Raw genomic sequence first — 18924 nt, 5'->3', positions numbered from 1 at the left:
GCAGCAGGAGGACCCGAGTGCGCTCAGCACATGGCACTGAGGTCAGAAGGGAGCAGGAAGGAGGGCTTCCTGGAGGAGGGCAACTTGGAGGCCAGGGTGGCCTTGGTCCAAGGCTGGTTCCTGCTCGGACGGGACAGGTGCAAGCTCACAAGGGCTGAGCAGAGGGAGGCAGAGCCTCATCCAGGAGCTGGGGGTGGGCAGACAAATCTGAGCAGCCTGGGGCCTGGCACAGGGAGTGGCCATAGGGAGGTGGTGCCCACGCCAGACAGAGACAGCCTCATGCAGAGGGGAAAGGGCCTCCTGTCTGTCCCCCCCCACAAATCCACAGACTGCCCCCGACCACCTGTGCCTGAGGCCCCTAAAAGCCCAGCCACTCAGGGCCACCCTCTGCCAGTCCAGCCCCACCTCCTGCTTCTCCTGGCATCTCCAGCCCCCAGGGTGGGCAGTCTTGGCGGACCAGCTGGTGAGGAGCTGGCTCCCCCAGCCCCGGACTCATCCTGCAACCATGAACCTGGAGCAGAAGCCAGGGTGGGGGTAGAGGGTGCCCCAGTCCTACTCAGCCCTCAGACGGCCCCCTGCCCCCAACCCCCTCCTGTTCTAGCTGCACCTCAACCCCACGGCTCCTGTGTCCCTGCTTCTCTTCAGCTGGGCCTCAGATTTTGGATGGGTCTCTGTTCCTCCTGAAAGCTCTGGTTCAGCTTCTTCAGAGAGCAGGCTACAACAACCCAAGGCCAACACTCCCTGGGGAGCCGCCCCGCCGACCCCTCTCCTTCCCACCCCTGTGCAGACAGCCGCCCCCCCCGCAGCTGGTGATGCTCAGGAAGACGGACGGCTCACCGCCCCCTGCCTGCCCCAGCCCCGTGTCTCTCACTGCTTGTGCTGGCCGAGCAGTGTCCCCCAAATCTGTGCCTACCCAAAACCAGTAAACGTGGCCTTGTTTAGAAATAGGGTGTCGGCAGATGTCATCAAGTTAAGATGAGACCACCATACTGGCTTGGGGGGGCCTACTCCAGTGACTGGTGTCCCCATAAGAAGAGGGAACTGCAAACACAGACAGAGGGCGAGGCCATGAGACACCAGAGGCAGAGACTGGGTGATGCAGCCACAAGCCCAGGGCCACCCAGGATGGCCGGTCGCCACCAGGAGCAGGGGAGAGGCCGGGAGCACACAGAGGGAACCACCCCTGCCCGCACCCTGGTCTCAGATGTCTGGCCTCCAGACCGTGAGAGAGTGAATCCCTGCTGTTCTAAGCGGCCCGGCTGTCATACTTTGTCACAGCAGCAACAGGAGATTAATACAGGACCAGGCTCAGCTCAGGCCATCAGGTCCACGGCTGGGAGGCCCTGGTGTTTACAGCGACAGGCTGGTCATGGGGAGGTGGGGGGCAGGAGGGAGGGAGAGGGACAGAGAGAGTGGAGTCCCAGGAAGAGAGGGAGGGGACGACCGGGGCCACCCTGCGGCCACAAGGGCAAGGCATCCCCACCCCACTGCCATCTGAAGGGTCAGTGGCGGGGCCCAGCCCGTTGGATCAAGGGCCCCTGAGACCCCGGGAGTGGCGAGGGCCTGGGCTGCGGTCTCCAGGGAGCGGAACACCCCCTCACCTGCTCTTCCCGGCAGGAAGTCTGGGGCCACCCAGGGACCTGGACACACACACAAACCTGGGCCACTTCCCGGAAGCACCAGTGCCTGACCGTGCACCGCGTGGGAGCAGCTGGGGGCGTCTGCACAACGCCGCTTTGGCAGGACATGAAACCACCTGCCCGGAGAGAAACCGACCCCAGCGGCAGACAGTGTCCGGCAGCGCAGACGGTGTTCGGGCGCTTCCACCGTAAATATTTATCCTCTCCCTGGGCTACGTGCTGCTCCTCCCGGTCACGGGAGGCCGGGGCCAACCGGGCCAGTCCGCCAGCCTCCCCAGTGTCCCCTAAAGTGAGTGACCCTGGGAGACAGCCAGTCAGCCCTTGTCCCCACTGCCACCACAAGCCAGCCCTCGCCCCTTGCAATTCATATGGGACCCCTCTCGTGGGACATCACACGGGACATGGCTCACATAGGACACAGCTCACAGGGGACAGTCACACAGGACACAGCCCACAGGGGTAGTCCCAGGACACCTCATGTGAGACAGTCACATGGGACATGGTTCACATGGGACAGTCACCCCACACAGCTCACATGGGACAAGGTTCACACAGGACACAGTTCACATGGGACAGATCACGTAGGACAGCTCACACAAGTCCTGGCCACAGGGCCGGGATGGACAGGGGGGCACGGGTACCAGGCTGGTGCTCACTCCTCCACCTTGTGCAACCCCCGGAACCCAGGCCCCAGGGCAGCGGGAGCCGGGGGAGGGGCCTGGTGGGAGGCATGGGCTCTGGGCTCCGAGCATCCTCTCCCTCCCCCCTGCTCCCTCCTTCCTTCCTCCCCAGCCCCCCAGGGCCAATGGTCTTTGAGGGCAGCCTGTGCTGGTGGGCTCCTCGGGGAAATGCCCCTGGACACCCTCCTCATCCGGCCTCTCAGGTGGCATCACAGCCTCGCCTGTTCTGGGGCAGGGTCGAGCCCCGTGTCACCCCACATGCCCCCACTAAGGCCACGCCACAGGCCCACCAGCCCGAAAGCAGACACAGGAGTCACCATGGCTTCAGGAGACACGGCAGCTGCCACGTGGCAGCCACGCATGTGGCCCAGCCACGACTGGTCAAGAATCCTCCCCGAGCCGCAGTTCAGGCCTGGCACCCTGCTCCGCACGGGGGGAGACTGAGGTTTGGACAAGTTCTGACCCCAGAGTGAGGCTCAGCCCAAGCCTGCTGGCCGCCCGTGGGAGCTCGTGAGAGAAGGGGTCTCCCGTCTGTGCAGCGGAGGGAGTGGGACCCCGAACTGGCGAGGCTGGGCTGTGGTGGGACTGTGGGGGCAAGCTTGCTACCTCTCGCCTGCAGCTCCTCAGCCCGCAGGGCCTCAGCTGCCGTGGGCAAGTGGGTGGGCCAGCCTCCCCCTCCCAGAGATGCAGCCTGGCCCTCCCTGTGCCCAGCAGCTGGGCCGAGGGCCAGTGCCCGAGGGCCGAGGGCAGGCGCCCGTGGGGGCAGGAGGGTGGCGTGGCTCCTGTGTTTCTGGAGCATGTGGGATGCTGGGGCCTCGCCACCTCCACCTGCTCACAAGCACTGAGCACTCAGGCAAACAGACCGGGCCCCGAGGGCTTTGGGCTGGGAGGGTCTACAGGCTTCTGAGAGGCTGAGAGAAGGGATGTGGACCGAGGAGGGCTGGATGCTGGTCTGGCCAAGAGGGAGGGCGGGCGGGGGCTCAAGGTGGGCTTCGTGGGGAAGCGGGAGCCTCCGTGGGGTCTTGAAGGATGAACAGGAGCAGGCCAGCAAAGGAGGCCGGGAGACCCCGGCTCCAGCCCAGAGCCGGGCAGACCAGCAGTCAGACCAACCCCGCCAGAGCCCGGCCACCTTGCCAGGAAGCTGAGGCACCAGCCACCTTGGAAACCAGCCCCCGCCCTGGCCAGGACAGCCTGGAGACCAGCACCAGAGAACCAGTCTGACATCCAGTCCGAGGGACCCCTCCCCCAGCACGGCCACCCACCCTGCTCTCCAGCCCAGGGACCAAGGGCTCTCTGGCTGCTTCCAAAATAGCGCCCTTTCACCACAAGTTGTTGGGGGTGCAGCCCACACGACCCGCTTCCCGTTTTGTAGGTACACAGACAACCACGCAGGTGCGGAGCCAGGAAGGGCAGACCGCAAGATGCCCATCTCTGGGGAAAGGATGGGGGAGACCTCTCGCTGCCAGCACGGCCCAGCCTCCCTCTGACGCTGGGGGTGGGACCTTTGTGGTCAGGGGCCGTCCTTGCTGCAACCTGCTAGCTGGCGAGAGCCCCCACCTCCCAGCTCATGTTTCACAGCCCAGACTCTTCGGACACTGCGAGGTCCCTAGGGACGGTGACAAGTCAGTCCCAGTTGAGAACCACTGTGAGACCTCACTGCCCCTCCTCTTTCTGTCCTGAACACGTAGGGATCCTACAGAGAACAAACGCTGAAAATGAAGGCCGCCCCCCAGCCCCCGGGGGGCAGGCCCAGCGGGTCACGCCCCAAGACCTGGCTAAGAGCGTGGACACTACAGCCCCCTCGGGGACTCTGCCCCACCCCCTCCCTCAGCTACGGAAGCCCCTCCTCATCGGGGAGGCCCCCTACCCCTTTGCAATCAGGCAGATTCCAGAACCTGTGTCTATAAAAACAGAGAGGTATGCAGAGGCACTCCCTACGTCTGATTTTGAAATAAAACTTGAGCAACAGAGGTTTCACACAGGCTTGGAGTCAGGCAGCAGCAGTCTCCAGCGGGACCTCATCCCATTTTCTCCCTCCCTGCAGGGTCCGTCCCTGCCACAGGATCCCCTCCTCTCCTCAGAGCCCCCCTTCCTACGGGGTCCTCCTCTACCCACAGAGACCCAGGTGCCCGCTGAGCAGGAGTGTTCGGCCTGGGCATAGCCTCCTGGTGGCCACGCCCCTAGAGCGGTGTCAGAGGCCTTGACCTCAGATGGGGAGCTCCAGTAGGGGGCGGTTGCCGGTGACCCTGAGACCAGGACAGCCCTTGCCCAGCCACACCATCACCCCCCACACTGGCCGGTCATCAGTGCTGCTCTGGCTGTGAGCAAAGCCCCCTCCCACACGGGACCTAGGGACTCCAGCACATACCTCCGTTCCAGGCCGACGCACCAGGCCTGCGGCCCACAGCCTGGCTTCCACACAGGCACTGTCCTGCTGAAGGCCCGCACGCAGGGCTGGCGGTGGCCCACCAGGGTCAGCTCCTGCTCGGCACACACGTGGGGCCTGGGACAGAGGACAGACGGTCAGGCCCCTGTCACCAACACCAGCTCCTTCTGCACGCATGCCCTGGGGCGTCCAGTCATCTGGGTGGGGTCCAGACCCAAGGCGGGCCCCACAGCGGGGCACCCAGCCCGGTGCGCAGCGCAGGCCGGCAGCAGGCCTGGGCTGGAGGGTGCGGGCGCCCAGGGGAAAAGGACTCATAGGCCCGCGTCCCAGCCTCCCCATGGCGAGGGCCGCGCGGCCGGGGCGACCCTACAACCCTCCCAACTCCCCACAACACAGAGCCCGCTGCCCCTCAGACAGGGGACTGGGGTCTGCGGGGACAGTGACGACTTGGCCTGAATCCATCTGACTCTGCTCCCCGCGTCCTCTCGCCACAGCCTGCTCTGCTCCAGAGGTGCCGCGAGCTGGGGCGCAAGCATGAGCCACCAGCCAGCGAACCTCTCTGAGTCTCGTGTGCCCGCCCAGAGGGCGAGAACTCAGCGCGGGCCTCGCAGGTCGTCCTGAGGGTTCAACGAGCCTGAACGGAAGAGGCTCCCATCAGCCGTGGTGGGTGAGCTCCGAGGGCCCCCAGCAGCGGCCACAGTGGGAAACCGCCATCACTTGCGAACTGAAATCGGGCCCAAGTGAGCGGCTGCAGGTGCCACACCATTTCTGCTCCATTTCTCTGGCCCCCACCTGTGCCCAGTCATGCCAGCATCCAGGCTCTCTGCCCGCAGGCGGTGGGGGAGGGGCGGGGAGGGTCCAGGCCGGATGGAGCATCTTGGCTGCAGGCCCAGCCTGACCCTGAAACTCCCCCTGAGCCGTGGAAGGCCTGTGAGCCCTCTATCCCTGTCTGAAGGTGGAGATGACAAACCCGGGCTCTAGAACCAGCCGCCCAGGCCTGCGGCCCGCTGTGCAGCCTGAACAAAGTCACTGACCCTCTCTGAGCCCTGGCTTCAGCACCCGTAAATGGGGCAGCAGGCACCTCTAGGGATCCTGACATGAGACCACCTGTGTCAGGACCCTGGCTCCCCTCTGGCTCAAAGAAAGTCCCTGTGTTTCTGGGTCCTGGGGCCCCACAGCCCCTGGGATGTCCCCACCACTCCCGTAAGCTGACCCAGCTCAGTGCGCCGGATGCCAGCCTCAGGGCCTCGGGGAGGGGACGCCACAGATCCCAGAGGTCCTTCATCTCAGGGGGCTGCAGAGGAGCAACACCCCACATGGCGCGTGGCAGAAGACCCCAGGCGGCCTGAGGACGCTCTTGTGAAGGGCCCCCTCTTCCTTCCTGGCCCTCCTCAAACCTCGGCCATGTGGGCTGCCGCTGACCCACGAGATGACAACGGCGAGGCCACACAGCTGCCCTTCCGGAACATCTGCCCTGGTCACTCCCCCGTCCGCCGCCTGCATGTCCCCACCCCGCAAGACACCTGCGTGACTCTGGTCCCCGAGGACTCCTCCCCAGGGCCTGCAGGGCTGCCTGGCTCCCCGGACGGCAGGTTTTCCCTCTGACTGGACCCCTCTCTCCACGTCCCTGAAAACGCTGTGAGCCCCAGATCTGGGCGATTAAAGGGAGGAGGGGCGAGCGCTGGAATGATTTTCTCCTCTGGGAAGTTTCCGGCCCCTCAGAAGCACAAGCATAGCTGGCTTTTCCATCTGGAAGGATGGAGGAAGTGGGATGGGGGGAGGGAGGGCCACAGAGGGGACCCAGAGGCTGACCGGCACCCCACGCAGGTGTAAGGAGAGCACAGTGAAGACTCTGACCATGGCAGGAGTGAGTCCTCAGGCCCCTCTGTTCCTGAAGTTGGATCCTCCTCCCGTCAGCAGCAGGCAGTTGCCCAACCACAAAGGGAACGCAGCTTGGTCAGAGGGGAGCTGATCCCAGCTGTCAGGCCACCTGCTCCCCAGGCAGAGCGGGGCTCCTGGAGGCTGGGGGCCTTCACCTGGAGCTGGAGGTGAGGGTGGGCATGAGCTGTGTCTCTCCAGGGTGGGCCCTGGGCCCCAAGAACAAGGCACGAGGACGAGGAGGTGAGGGTAGGAAAACCAGGCAGGGAGGCAGGGGCAGCCGGCCTGGCACAGCGGGGGAGGCCTGGCTGCACGCCCCCTCGTCCGGAAGAGGGGCTGGGTTACTGAGAAGCATCTCCGTCACATCTGCTTTTACAGGCTCTGTGTTTACACCCGTGGTCAGCCTCTGAACGCAGAGCCCCTGGCCTGGGCGCAGCAGGTGTGGGGGGAAGTTCAGGGCTCTGCGCCTGGGGAGCCCAGGTCCAGCCTTGGGGCCCTGAGGATGCCGTGCACTGGGCAGGTCACTCCCAGACCCCCGGGTTCCCCCGCCTGACAAATGGACAGTGGATCGCGACATGGAGCAGCCCCAAACACAGGGCCTGGCACGAGGCGGTTGGCCACAGGCGTGCCCCCGCCCCTGCCCTGCCCTCCACCCACCACAGCCTCGGCCCCAGAGAGCCTCCTGATAGCTGCCCACAGGCCACTGAAGGTACAGATCGGCCTTCAGACTCCTTGACTGGTGAGGACAGCTCCCCCAGACAGCCAGAGGAAGACTTAGCCTCAGCAAATGGAGCCCAGTCTAGCCCTCAGGGTCAGTGGGTCCAACAGTTACTTGCAAGAGGCGACTTGAGCTTGGAGGGCCTGGATGAGAGGGGTCGATATAATGAGCTGACCCCAGAGCACAGCTGCCCAGCAGGGACTCCGGCCCCGGGAAAAGCAGAGCCCGTGAGCAGATGTCTCCTCCAAGCCAGGCAGCCTCGGACAGAGGCTGGTCAGTCCTCCCTGTTCCTAGACGCTGTCCCCACAGCCCAGCCGGAAGCCTTGGGCCAGCACTGCCTGTGGTCAGCAGTCAGTCCAGGCCCCAGGGAGAAGGACTGGCCATTTTTCCAGGGCCACAGAAATTCACTTCAGAGACTAATTAAATAAAGAAGTGTTGGTTTTGAACCTGGACATGTTAGCCAGTGGGAGCCAAAGGACCAGCCAGATCACTCAGGTCCACAAAGGCCCCCGGAGCACCTGGGGCTGCCAGGCAGCGGGGCCCTCCCTTAGAGCACCCTCTCTCTTTGCCTCCCAGGGGCCCCATGGACGTCTCCAACCGGCCAAGGAGTCGGGGGATGCCTGGGAAGGGAAGAGCGGCACGGGGACAGGACCTTCGAGGACAAAGCACTTTCTGGGACGCTCACTGCTCTCTGGGCCCCGTCCGCTGCCCCTCTGGGGTTCAGGGAGCAAGGAGACAGTTGCGGCACCTCCAGGAGCCCACCAGCTCCTGCCTCCTTCCTGATCAGAACAAGCTACAGGATGCTCCATAGCCCAACAGACCTCCCCGTGGTGGAGCAGAAGAGCGCCCCTACTAGGTCAGCCAGCCAGCAGCACCCACCGTGCCCCCCTGCAGGCCCAGGCGGGCAGGCGCCCGGTGCTTACAGACAGGACTGGCGGGTGTGTGCACCAGCAGCACAGAACTCAACACAAGTGGGCAAGCTGAGAGTGGAGGGGCTATGCCCCTGCGAGCGGGAGGCTCCCCCCAAAGGAGGGGTGGTGGGCGGAGGATTTGAAGGTGTGGGAGTGGAAAGGAGGCTTTGTGCAGCAGGAAGACTGGCCTCCTGGGCAACCCACCAGCAGCTGGTTGGAAAGCCCTTCCCAGACTGGCCCGAGGACGGCCAGAGCCCTCGGTGAGCAGGCTGACCTCACAGCACAGGCTCACTCCCCGCACCAGGGAGGGGCGACCCGTGCTCTCCTCTCCACAAGGGCACCGGGGCAGAAGCCCCTCCTAAGATAAGAGCCCTCCACCCTCATCGTCAGAGCAGCTGTCCACCCTGACCAGCACCCTGGGGTTCCCAGGAGCCTGGGCCTCTGGACGTCCCCAGCCAACCATGTGAAGGGCAGGCCGGTTGAGTGCTGAGTGCCACTGTAATCGCCCCTCCTGAGGCCCCAGCTTACCCTGAACAAACTAAACTGACTGGGATCCCAGCATAGAGCAGCGTCGGGCAGAAGTCACGCCAGGTCGGGACATGGGCCCCCATACCATGCTCCTTTGAAAAGGCCACGGGAAATCTTCCTTCTTGGAGGAATGCAAGACCCAGGCTGAGGGGCCTGGGGGCATGGGCTCGCCCCCTCCCCAGCTCTGCCTGGAAGTCTGTCCTTTCCCGCTGTACAGCCAGGTGCACCAGGCCCGCTCAGGAGCCCTGCACAGGAAGCCCCAGCCGCGGCCTGGGCCCCTCACTGCCCCTCTGCTGCCTCTCCAAGCGCTGCAGGTTCCGGGCCCAGCACGCTGGGGGAGTGCGGGGGTGGGGGCCGCCAGCAGCCTCTTCCCCCAACCCCTCCTCCTCCAGACCAGCTCACTTCTCACCAGTTTTCCTCTGAGGCCACCACAAGAATCGATTTGCTGTTTAAGAGAGACTGCTAAACGGTCCGTTGGGGAATCAGCTTTCAAAATTAAATTCATCTCGGCTGGCTCCCTGACCCTCTCTTCCTGCCGATTCTGGCACTGAATTTCTTCCCCCAGAGCCATCGTACTGAACACAGAAACCAACCCCAAGCCGCCCCTAGTCTGGGCACAGCCCGCCCCTGCGCAGGCGGCCCAGGCCCCCAGGCCCCAGGAGACGGGCTTTGGAAGGAAGTGGGCACAGGCTGCCTCCTTTCTGCCTTCGCCAAGCTCCCTGGCCAGACCTTGCCCAGATCTCCTCACCTCCGCGGGAGTGCAGATTCTGCCTCCACGTGCAAACCCACGATGCAGAGCTAACGCAGAGGAGGAAGGGGAAAGGGAGAGGCGCGGTGGCCCTGCCACAGAAGCGCCCCCAACCCCTGACCCTCGTCTCTTAACCTCCCACTCCCCGGTTAAGGCAAGGAGCTCACTGCTCCTCAGGGCCCCGGGAACAAAGCCGCCCAAGGATCCAGGCCTCCGGACGTCCCGCCAGCCCGCCCGCTCCCGCTACTCACATGCTGGGTTGCAGGCGGAGCAGGGCGCCGGCGCCCGCTGGCACGGAGGAGAGCAGCAGCACCAGGGTCAGAGCCACCGCGCGCCCCGCCGCCGCCGCCGCCTCCGGAAGGAAAGGCATCGTGCCCTCGGCGCCGCGACGGGTCCCTCCTCCGGCCCCCAGCTCACAGGCGGCCGAGGCCGGCCCTCGGAGCCGCCGCCTCCACGTGCGCCATGACCCGGGGAGCGCACAGGGCGCAGCCACAGGTGCCGCGCCGGGTCCCGCCGAGCACGAGGTCGCCGCAGGTGCGGAAGGTCCGGTTTCCCACCCGCGTCCGAGGGGCAGCGCGAAGTCTTGCGCGCCTGGGTTCGCTCCGCCAGACTCCCGCCCCAGAGCGGTGAGCCCAGTGTGAGCCGAGCCCCGCGCGGGAGAGGCGGGCCAGCCCTCGCCACGCCCCCTGCCCGGACCCCAGCCCCGACTCCGCCCACAGCCCAGAACCGGGTCCCGCCCCGACCCCGCCCACCTGGACCTCGCCCTGCCCGCGGCCCTCTCCCCTCCTGCGCCCGGACCCCAGCCCACGGCGCGTCCCCGCCCAGACGCTCAACCCCAGCCCCGCCCACCTACCCTCAGCCCCGCCCCGCCCCGGCTCCCAGCCCCGCCCACAACCCCCACTCGGGTCCTCACCCCCAGCACCCCGCTGCCCACTTCTCTCAGGCTGCAAGTCCCAGATCCTGTGCAACCCAAGTAACCAAGGGGCGGGTATCAGAGATCCCGCCCCTCACTCCCTGCAAAGGCAGTCCCTTTGCGGATGCCAGACCCAGAGGCCCATCATCTAAGGGGGGGTTCCTGTCAGGCCAGCCCGACTCCCAACCCACTGTACAGATGGGGAAGCAGAGGTCGGAGAGGGAGCTGCACTCTGAGTCGCCTCTTGTAAACAGCAGATCTGGGAATGGAACACTGCGGTCTGGCTCTAGGGACCTTCACCCTTACTAAACCCCCTGCATGCTGCCTGTAACTCTAAGAGCACCACTGGATCACGGAGAACAGACGGAGGTCCCCCCAAGTCTGACAGCCTCTGGGGGTGTCCCAGGTGGTTTCTCATGTTCAGGAGGCTGGACGTCCAAGGTCAAGATGCTGCCTGACTGGGTTCCCGGGGAGGCCCTCTTCCTGGCCTGCAGAGGCTGCCTTCTCCCTGTGTGCTCGCCTGGGGGGGTGTGGGGGGCATGGGGTGTGGCAAGTGGAGAGAGACTGTGAGTTCTGGTGTCTCTTCTTCCCCTAAGGCACCAGACCACTGGGATCAGGGCCCCACCCTTGTGACTTCATTTACCCTTAATCTCCTCCTCAAAGGCCTACCTCCAAACACAGGCACATTGGGTGTTAGGGCTTCAACATACGAATTTGGTGCTAACACAGTTCAGTCCACAGCAGGGTGATTTCATGTCTTCTGAAACCCCCAACACACGGAGCACCCTGCCCCATGATGCCCCGGGCACAACCCTGTGTGCCCACCCACTCAGTCTTGCGACTGAGGTCCTGGCTGGAGTCCTGCGGCAGAGCTGGCCCACACCCGGGTTCCAACCCACACTCCTCCTGGGCTCCCCGACGCCTCAGCTTCCCAGAACCTGCCCTAAGGGGTCTTGTGAGTGCGTGGCCCTTCCCTGGGCGCTCCCACCCAAGAGCTTCCTGGCACCCGCCCCCTCAACCATCTTTACACATGACCCCTTCTCCACCAGAGCTGAGCCGGGCGCAAAACGGTGCTGGATAAGTGTGTGCTGGAGCAATGAGTGATCACCTTCAAATGTCCCCCAGCTTCTCCCAGGACTTCCATGCACCTTGCCCTCTTCCTCTCAGAGGAAGAAGGAGACAGTCTGGCTGGTTCCCGCTGGATAAAACGGAGGACACTGGGCAGGGGCGTCCAGGTTTGGTGGGGCCTAAAACATATAAAAGTGGGGCCCTCTTTAAGAAAAGTGATATAAAAATGTTATTTTGCTAATTTGACAAAAAGACATGAACTGTGTACACATTCCAGCCCCCCTCCCACCCCCACCCACTTGGAAGGTCCCCTGAAGCATCAACGTCATGGCATCACGGTAGTCCACCTCTCCCCACCCCACTGTCCCTGGAACCAAGTCCAGCCACCAGGTGAACAGTCCCAAGGCAGGTGCCAAGTGGGAAGATGGAGATGGTGGGCTGGAAGTCCCTGCGCCTAGGACACCTGCCACAGCCCCGCACACTCGGGAGCCCTCGGGCTTCGGTGTGGCCCTCCACAACACAGAGATCATCTCTCCAAGCAAAGTCCCACCCACACAGACTGCCCAGCACCTGGTGCTCCCCCCAGACCCCCACCCATCTCATCCTCATCTGGGACCCTGAGGGCGTGGGAACAGTCAAGCATCGGACTTGAACTGATAGTGTATGTTCCTGCACAAGCAACCAACATGCCACCAGAGGGGGAGGGCTTCAATTTTATATTTGAAACAAGTAATCAAACTGTATTTCTGTGCTCAATACACTTCTCTAAGTAGATTTAACTCAGACAACTTTTATTGCAATCCAGCTAAGCAGAAGGCAGTGGATATTCCCTAAGAATTATCTACCTTTGTCCATTTTCATCATAAAGTGACCGTTTGTGGGACACAGCAAACATTTTCCTGGTCTATAGTTTCAGTCCTAAGGTGGCTGCTTGATGGCGCCTGCAGACGATATAAGTTTCTGGTTTTGTGTCCTCAAACTTACAGGCTGTCGCTCTGTTGTTTCCCCTGCTGCTTAGAAACAGGCCCTCAGCTGGGAAAGATCACAGACGTGGGCTTCTTTCTTTGTGACATCTTGGCGTGCAAATGTCATTTCACGTGAAATTACCCGGCTGAGCGCTGGAAAGGGCGGCTCTGCTTCGTTTGGTTGTCCGATTGTCCCCGTGCCGTTAGCGGGCCAGCTTCCTTCTTCCGATGCAACAGAGCACTGTCAGCCCGGACGAGCTGCAAGGAGAATGCGTCCGTGGGTGTTTCCACTGATTCTCGCTCCAGCTCCCAGGGTCCCGCTGTCGGCCCTGCACACCGGAGTGAGACCCGTGCACCAAGGGTATTCCCGCGAGGTTTGCTGGTGACAGGCTGGTGACCTCGCCATCACTTTTATTTCCCCACAAGCCATGCTGGTGATTCTCCCCCACGCTTCTTCCAGATGGACTTTGGCGTCCCTTTATCCACTTCCTTCCGTGTTATGTTGGACTTTTTATTGGATTTGCATTAGATGTGCGCATTAATTCCAGAAGAGCCAGCATCTTCACCGCGATGCAAGTTTGAGAAGACCAAGAAGTGTGGAGGGGGATTTACTCTGACGGTGGAGGAAGGGCGTGCATCCCGCACCACGGGGCGCTGTCCGAGCGTAGGGCGTGGACTGCAGCACTCGGGTCCCCTTGGTGCGCCCACAGGGCCTCCGTGTGCGAAGGCTTCAGACTCCCTTCGAGCTGAGCTCTGCAGGGGTGTTTCTCAGCCCAAACCCCCATCCTCAAGGCCTTCAGCCAAACTGCACAAGACCTCCTGGCCCCACCCTGGCACCCCCGACAAGGTCCAGACGCAGTGTGGTCACCACGATCCTGAGCATTCGTGGGGACACTTCGGCCAGGAAGAGAGCCTTGACAGTGAGCTTTTTACATAAAGCGTTTGTAAAAGACACTGCCTGTCAATGTTTTTGTCTCCTTCTTTGCTGGAAATAATAAAACGCCCTAATGTGGGGAGGGGGAAGCTCGTCTCACCAGCTTGGCTGGTCACTCCCACAGCAGAGGGCTCTGTCCAGCCTGCTTTCCTGGAGCTGCTGCAGCCCCTCCGCCCCGAGGTCCTGCCTGAGTCCCAGGGGAGGGGAAGAGAAGGGCGCGCACAGATGGCCCAGCACAGCCCCCTAGCGCTCCCTGAGCTACGCCAAGAGGAGAATCCAGGCTGCTGTCTGAATTTTCAGACACTTGTCCTGACGGGAAGACAAGCAAATTAATTGCCACCAAAGGTACTTCCAGGTCCCAGGGGAGAGGGCCTCGTGCTCACAGAGTGTCCACAGGGGTCCCTGTAAGCAAAGCCTGGCATTTGAAACCCTGCACCAAACACTTTCCCAGCTGGATGGGAAGCTTTCGGGCTCCGGTTCAAAGCCTGTGTCTAAACCTCTTCATTTGCCCAGAAAGAGAAACTGAAATCCAAGAAGCCATCTAAGCAGGCTGTGGATGGGCCGCAGTGCGGAGGGTGGACGGGGATTCCGGACCTGAGGGGCCTCTTGGCGCCTCTGCCCTTGTGGTGCAGCGGGAGCAGCTGGGCAGCACCCTGGAGCCGGTTGCCTCTCAGCCGCTGATCTGACAGGCCAGCTGGGCTGGGGCAGCAGGTGCGACTGCTGTTCTGTGAACAGCCAGGCCTGGCTCCCTCCCACCCCCTCCACCTCCCTTTATGGGGGCAGGGGCAGCATCAGGAAGGGTGCCACAGACCACCCACCAACCCTGAGAGCAGAGACGCACCCACTCACGCACAGGTGCCAGGTGAGGGGTGCAGCAATGTGCGGGGCGGGGTTGAGCTGTATCCCACCCGCCCCTCGCAAAAGACATCTAAGTCCTAACCCGCAGGACCTGCAAAGGCGACCAGATTTGGAAGAAGAAGGGTCTTTGCAGATGTAATTAAGAATGTCAGGATAGACTCGCCCCAGACTTAGGGGGGCCCTCCACACAATGACAGGTGTCCTTATGAGAGGAAGACGTTTGAGACACATGGAGAAACAGGAGAGGCCACGTGGCCACACGGAGGCAGGGGTGGGAGGGATGCGCCCACAAGCCAAGGGACGCCAAGGGTTGCCGGCACCCACTGGATGCTGGGCGGGCCTGGAACAGACTATCCCTCGGAGCCTCCAGAGGGAACCAGCCCCGCCCACACCTCAGCGTCAGACTTCTGGCCTCCAGCCTGGGGAGAGTAGGTTTCTGGCTCTGCCTTTAGCTGCAACCTGGTGCACCTCGAGCCCTCAGCAGCTCTGAGGTCCCACCCTTGAGGCTCCTGTGGGCACATGCTGGCCCCGTGGCTCCCCCGACTCCCACTTCCATCACAGACAGATGTCAAAGGTGGAATCCGTGGATTTGGTAAAACGCTAAACCACAACATCTGGAAGTCAAGGTAAGAATCTGCAGTTCCAGCTGAGACGCATGGTGCTCTGTGCTCTGGTTTGAAGGCACTTGTGGATGACCCTGCCACCTGCCGGTGAGAGCGGGAACAGCCTTTCAAAAGCGGAGAGAGGGAGAGAGAGAGAGAGGTGGGGAGAGGGAGGGAGGAGGGGGAGAGGGAGGGAGGAGGGAGAGGGAGAGAAGCATCACAACCTCAGGGGAACGCCAGTCCGACTGGCAGGAGCCAGCCTCCCTTCCCCCTAGCCTGCCCTGCACGGCAGGCTTGGCGGGGGGGGGGGGGGCGGGGGGGGGCGGGGGGTCACTGGGGACCATCTGAACCCCCTCGCTGTTTACACGAATGCACTCTTACAGGGAGAACTGTGTCCCCTGCCCCCAGGCAGTCACGCCCCAGTCCTAACCACCGTGGCTCAGTAGCTGTGAACATGGCCTTGTTTGGAGATGGGGTCTTGGCAGGTGCCAGGGCTAAGATGAGGGCGTCAGGGAGGCCCTGACCCCACATGACTTGTGCCCTATGAGAAGCGGGGAGAGCCCCAGGGAGAAGACAGCCACGTGGAGATGGGGGCAGGGGTGGGGGTGACGCAGCCGCCAGCCCAGGAACACCCAGGACTGCTGGCCGCCACCGGATGCCGGAAAGGGTCTCCCCTGCAGGCTTCAGAGAGACTGAGGCCCTGCGGACCCCTTGACCTTGGACTTGTGGCCTCCAGAGTGTGAGACAACAAATCTCTGTTGTTGAGCCTCCCAGGCTGTGACACTTTGGGACGGCAGCCCCAGGAATCCGGTACAACGCCCAGTGCTGTTTGTCACTGAGCACAAGCCCAGCCTCCCCCGTGCTACCTCTGGAATTTGTGGACCTTCAGGTTACACCCCACCCCCTGCCATCCACTGATGGCTCAGGTGCCAGGTCAGCAGCCACATTGTCATGCCTACTCCTGCCAGCATCTGGGATCCTCAGGGCCCATCCATCTACCTGGTCCTGGCCCCTCCCTGCTCACCCGACGTCCTCATCCCATCCCTGGGCACCCAGTCCCAAGACTGAGGCTCGGCCCTCACTTCCGAAAGCAGAAAGGCTCCAGCATCACCCAGGGCCCCGGCGTCCAGACCTCCAGGCCATCCTCTCTCTGCATCCATTCACTCCATCCTGGCCTCTGCCCTCCATCCATCCATACTATTGGTCCAAAAGCCAGTCCTGGACACGGAGGGCAGGGAGAGGCCAAAGGAAGAGGTGGAGGCTCAAGGTTGTCAGGTGGCAGGTTAGTGATCAGGGGACTTACTGCCAAGGCTTGTCTTGGGTGCTCCGTGGTCTCCACGGTCGCCCTGATCAGCTCCCTTGCTGCGTCTTCACCAAAACTCCCAGCTACATCTCCCGCTCACCCCTACTGAAGACAGCAGGTGTCCCAGGGTTCCTCAACGCCCCCTCCCACTGCATCCCCCGACCCAGCCCATCCACACCCGGCCTCGGCCCTCTCCCTCTGTCCCCGAGCGGATGGTGTCCTCATGCCCTAAGCTACCTGCTGGCTCCAGTGTCTGGCCCCTCAGCCTCCGCCAGGAGCTGCATGCATTCACTGGACCCCTGTCCTGTTTCTGCATCCTCACTCCAGCTGTGCGGGGCCCAAGGTGGCCTGAGAGCCAGTTCAGGTGGCCCTCTCTCCACCTGTGAGCTCCTTTGAGCCTTGTGACAACCCAGGAGCCAGGTTCCAGCACTCCTGCTTTCCAGACAAGGAAAGGGAAGCAGGAGGGGTAAGTACCAGGATCAGGGTCAGCACAGCTCTATCGGACAAGCTGGAGCTCTGAGCCTTAGCTGGCCGGGCCCGGCCAGCTTGTGAAAATGACCAGGCCTCCTCTATCCCCACATAGCTGCCACCTTCAGCTGCTACCTGCTTGGGTCATTGCTGTTCGCTTTTCACCCTCTCCTCCTTCAGCCTCATCCCCCAAGCCGTGGCCCCCTTCCCATCCCAGTCCGTCTGCTGAGATGACCCTGATCAAGGTCGCTGTGATGTCCTGCCATCGAAGCACATGACCACATCTCCCTAATTACCAAGTCTGAGAGCGTGGAAGTCCATGGCCGGCAGAGGGCAGCCTCCTCCGTCGGCCCTTCAAGCACTGGCACAGGGGCGGGGTGGGGGATAGAGCCCAGGATCTGGTCTCCAGGTCCTCTCTCTCTGTTGATGTGTGACCCTCACATCGTGTGATATGTAAAACCTCTCTGGGACTTTCTTCTCGGTCGAAGGGGGTAATAAGGCCCCGCAGGCATGTGTGTCTGGAGCAAAGGCTGTTTGCAACATCCCTGGCCCTTAGCAGAGGCTCAAGGAGCAGCAGGAACAGGGCTGATGCTAACGCTGAGGCGGCTCTTCTCGTGTGCAGGGCAGGTGCTAGCCAGCACAGGTGTTAACTCACTGACTCCTCTCAACCACCATGGGAAGTAGGAACTGTTACCCCTACTCGTAAAAAAGGGAAACTGAGGCAGACAGAGTGTGAGTGTCCAGGTCCAGTGGACAGAAGTAGGGGAGCCGGATTCAAGCCCCCATCCCGAGTCCACGTGCCTGGAGGCATCAACATGCCTGCAGCTCTGCTCTGACCACCCCGCCCATCATGAAGGAGCTCAGGAGAGGGGGCAGAGGACACCTCAGGCCCAAGCGGCTCAGTCTGCCCCTCTGGGGCCTGATCCAGGCCCACCCTACGGGGACTGGGCTGAGCAGACTCAACCACGGACTCTGGTTGCCGGAGCAGGGGTGTAGGGGGGTCCGTCCCCCAAAGGGCAGGGCCCAAGGCAGTGTGATACGGCCTCTAGTCCAGGGGCGGCAGCAGCTGTGCCCACCCCACCCCACCCCAGCAGGCCAGCGGGTCTAGAAGCAGCTTGCTGCTTCTGTTTGCACACTCAGCCCTCTGTAAGAGCTTAGTGTTTTCCAGGAAGCAAAGCACCGAAGCTACGTGAATGTCTGTGGTGCGTTCGTGCCTCCTGTTTCTGTGGATGCTGACGCACAGGGAGAGTGCGCGGGGCTGTTGAGGACCTGCTGTGTGCAGAGCTCAGAGCCCTCCTGAGAGGGATGCCCCAGGACAGAACGCTGGCCACCCTGGACTCACTCACTGCCAGGGAGAGCACCTAGGTCTGCATAAGCCCGGAGGTCTTGGTTAATCGTCAGGGCCACGAGGCTGTGTGGCCCCAGGCACCCCACCAGAGCTCTCCAGACCTGTTTCTCCATCTGCAGCACCTGCACAAGAGTGTGTTTACATTCCTGGGTTCTTGTAAAATTCAAAGAACAATGGAAGGGGTTATACACCCCAAAGCACAGTTATATGCTCATTCCTGGGACTTCCCTGACTAATGGGGTGCAGGGACACACACACACACACACACAGCAGGATGACCTAGCGCACACAAGTAACCACATGCAGGACACACACACAGCAGGTTGACCAGCACACGCAGAGCAGACGATTACAGGAAACAGCAGAGAACTAGCACTGAGTGGTAGGTAGTTAATGGCAGTGTCTCCTGGGCCGCGGGGTCCCAACCGAGTGTTGGAGGATGGACACAGTAGAGGTGAGGAAAGAAGCCTTTGGGGGTTGGAGGAGTAAGGGGGGGGGGCAAAGAGGCTGCGGGGCGAGGATCATGGCGCTCATATTTGGGAGGGGCTGTGAACCGTCATGGATGCACAGCCTCTGGGTTTCCCTGAGGATGGGCGAGGAGGATGGTGATGAGGTGGCCCTGGGGCCTGTGGGTGCCAAGACCAGGGAGCTGAGATCCCTGGCAGGGGAGGCAGATGCCCCGGGGGGCGCCAGCTGCACGGGCGATCCCTCAGCGCAAGAACAAATGCGGTTCTTAGTGCCGGGAGAAGAGCAGGGGCTGCGACAATGACTCCTGGCTCCGCCCTTGATGGAGTGACTTGGGCAAGTGACCAGGCCCTGTGCCTCAGTGCCCCTCCCCTTCCGTGGAGCAGGGGGTCGGGCGCGCCGGTTTCTAGGCGCGGCGAGTACGTCTGCACTCAGCACAGCGCTGGGCCCACGTCCCTGTTGCTCCATCCATAACCCCCCGGTCAGGAAAGGCGGAGGCGCACAGGGAAGT

Source organism: Camelus dromedarius, chromosome 14 (assembly GCF_036321535.1).
Source record: "Camelus dromedarius isolate mCamDro1 chromosome 14, mCamDro1.pat, whole genome shotgun sequence".
In the NCBI taxonomy this organism is placed as follows: Eukaryota; Metazoa; Chordata; class Mammalia; order Artiodactyla; family Camelidae; genus Camelus; species Camelus dromedarius.
The sequence above is the reverse complement of the archived record's forward strand: the minus strand, read 5'-3'. Positions refer to the sequence as shown.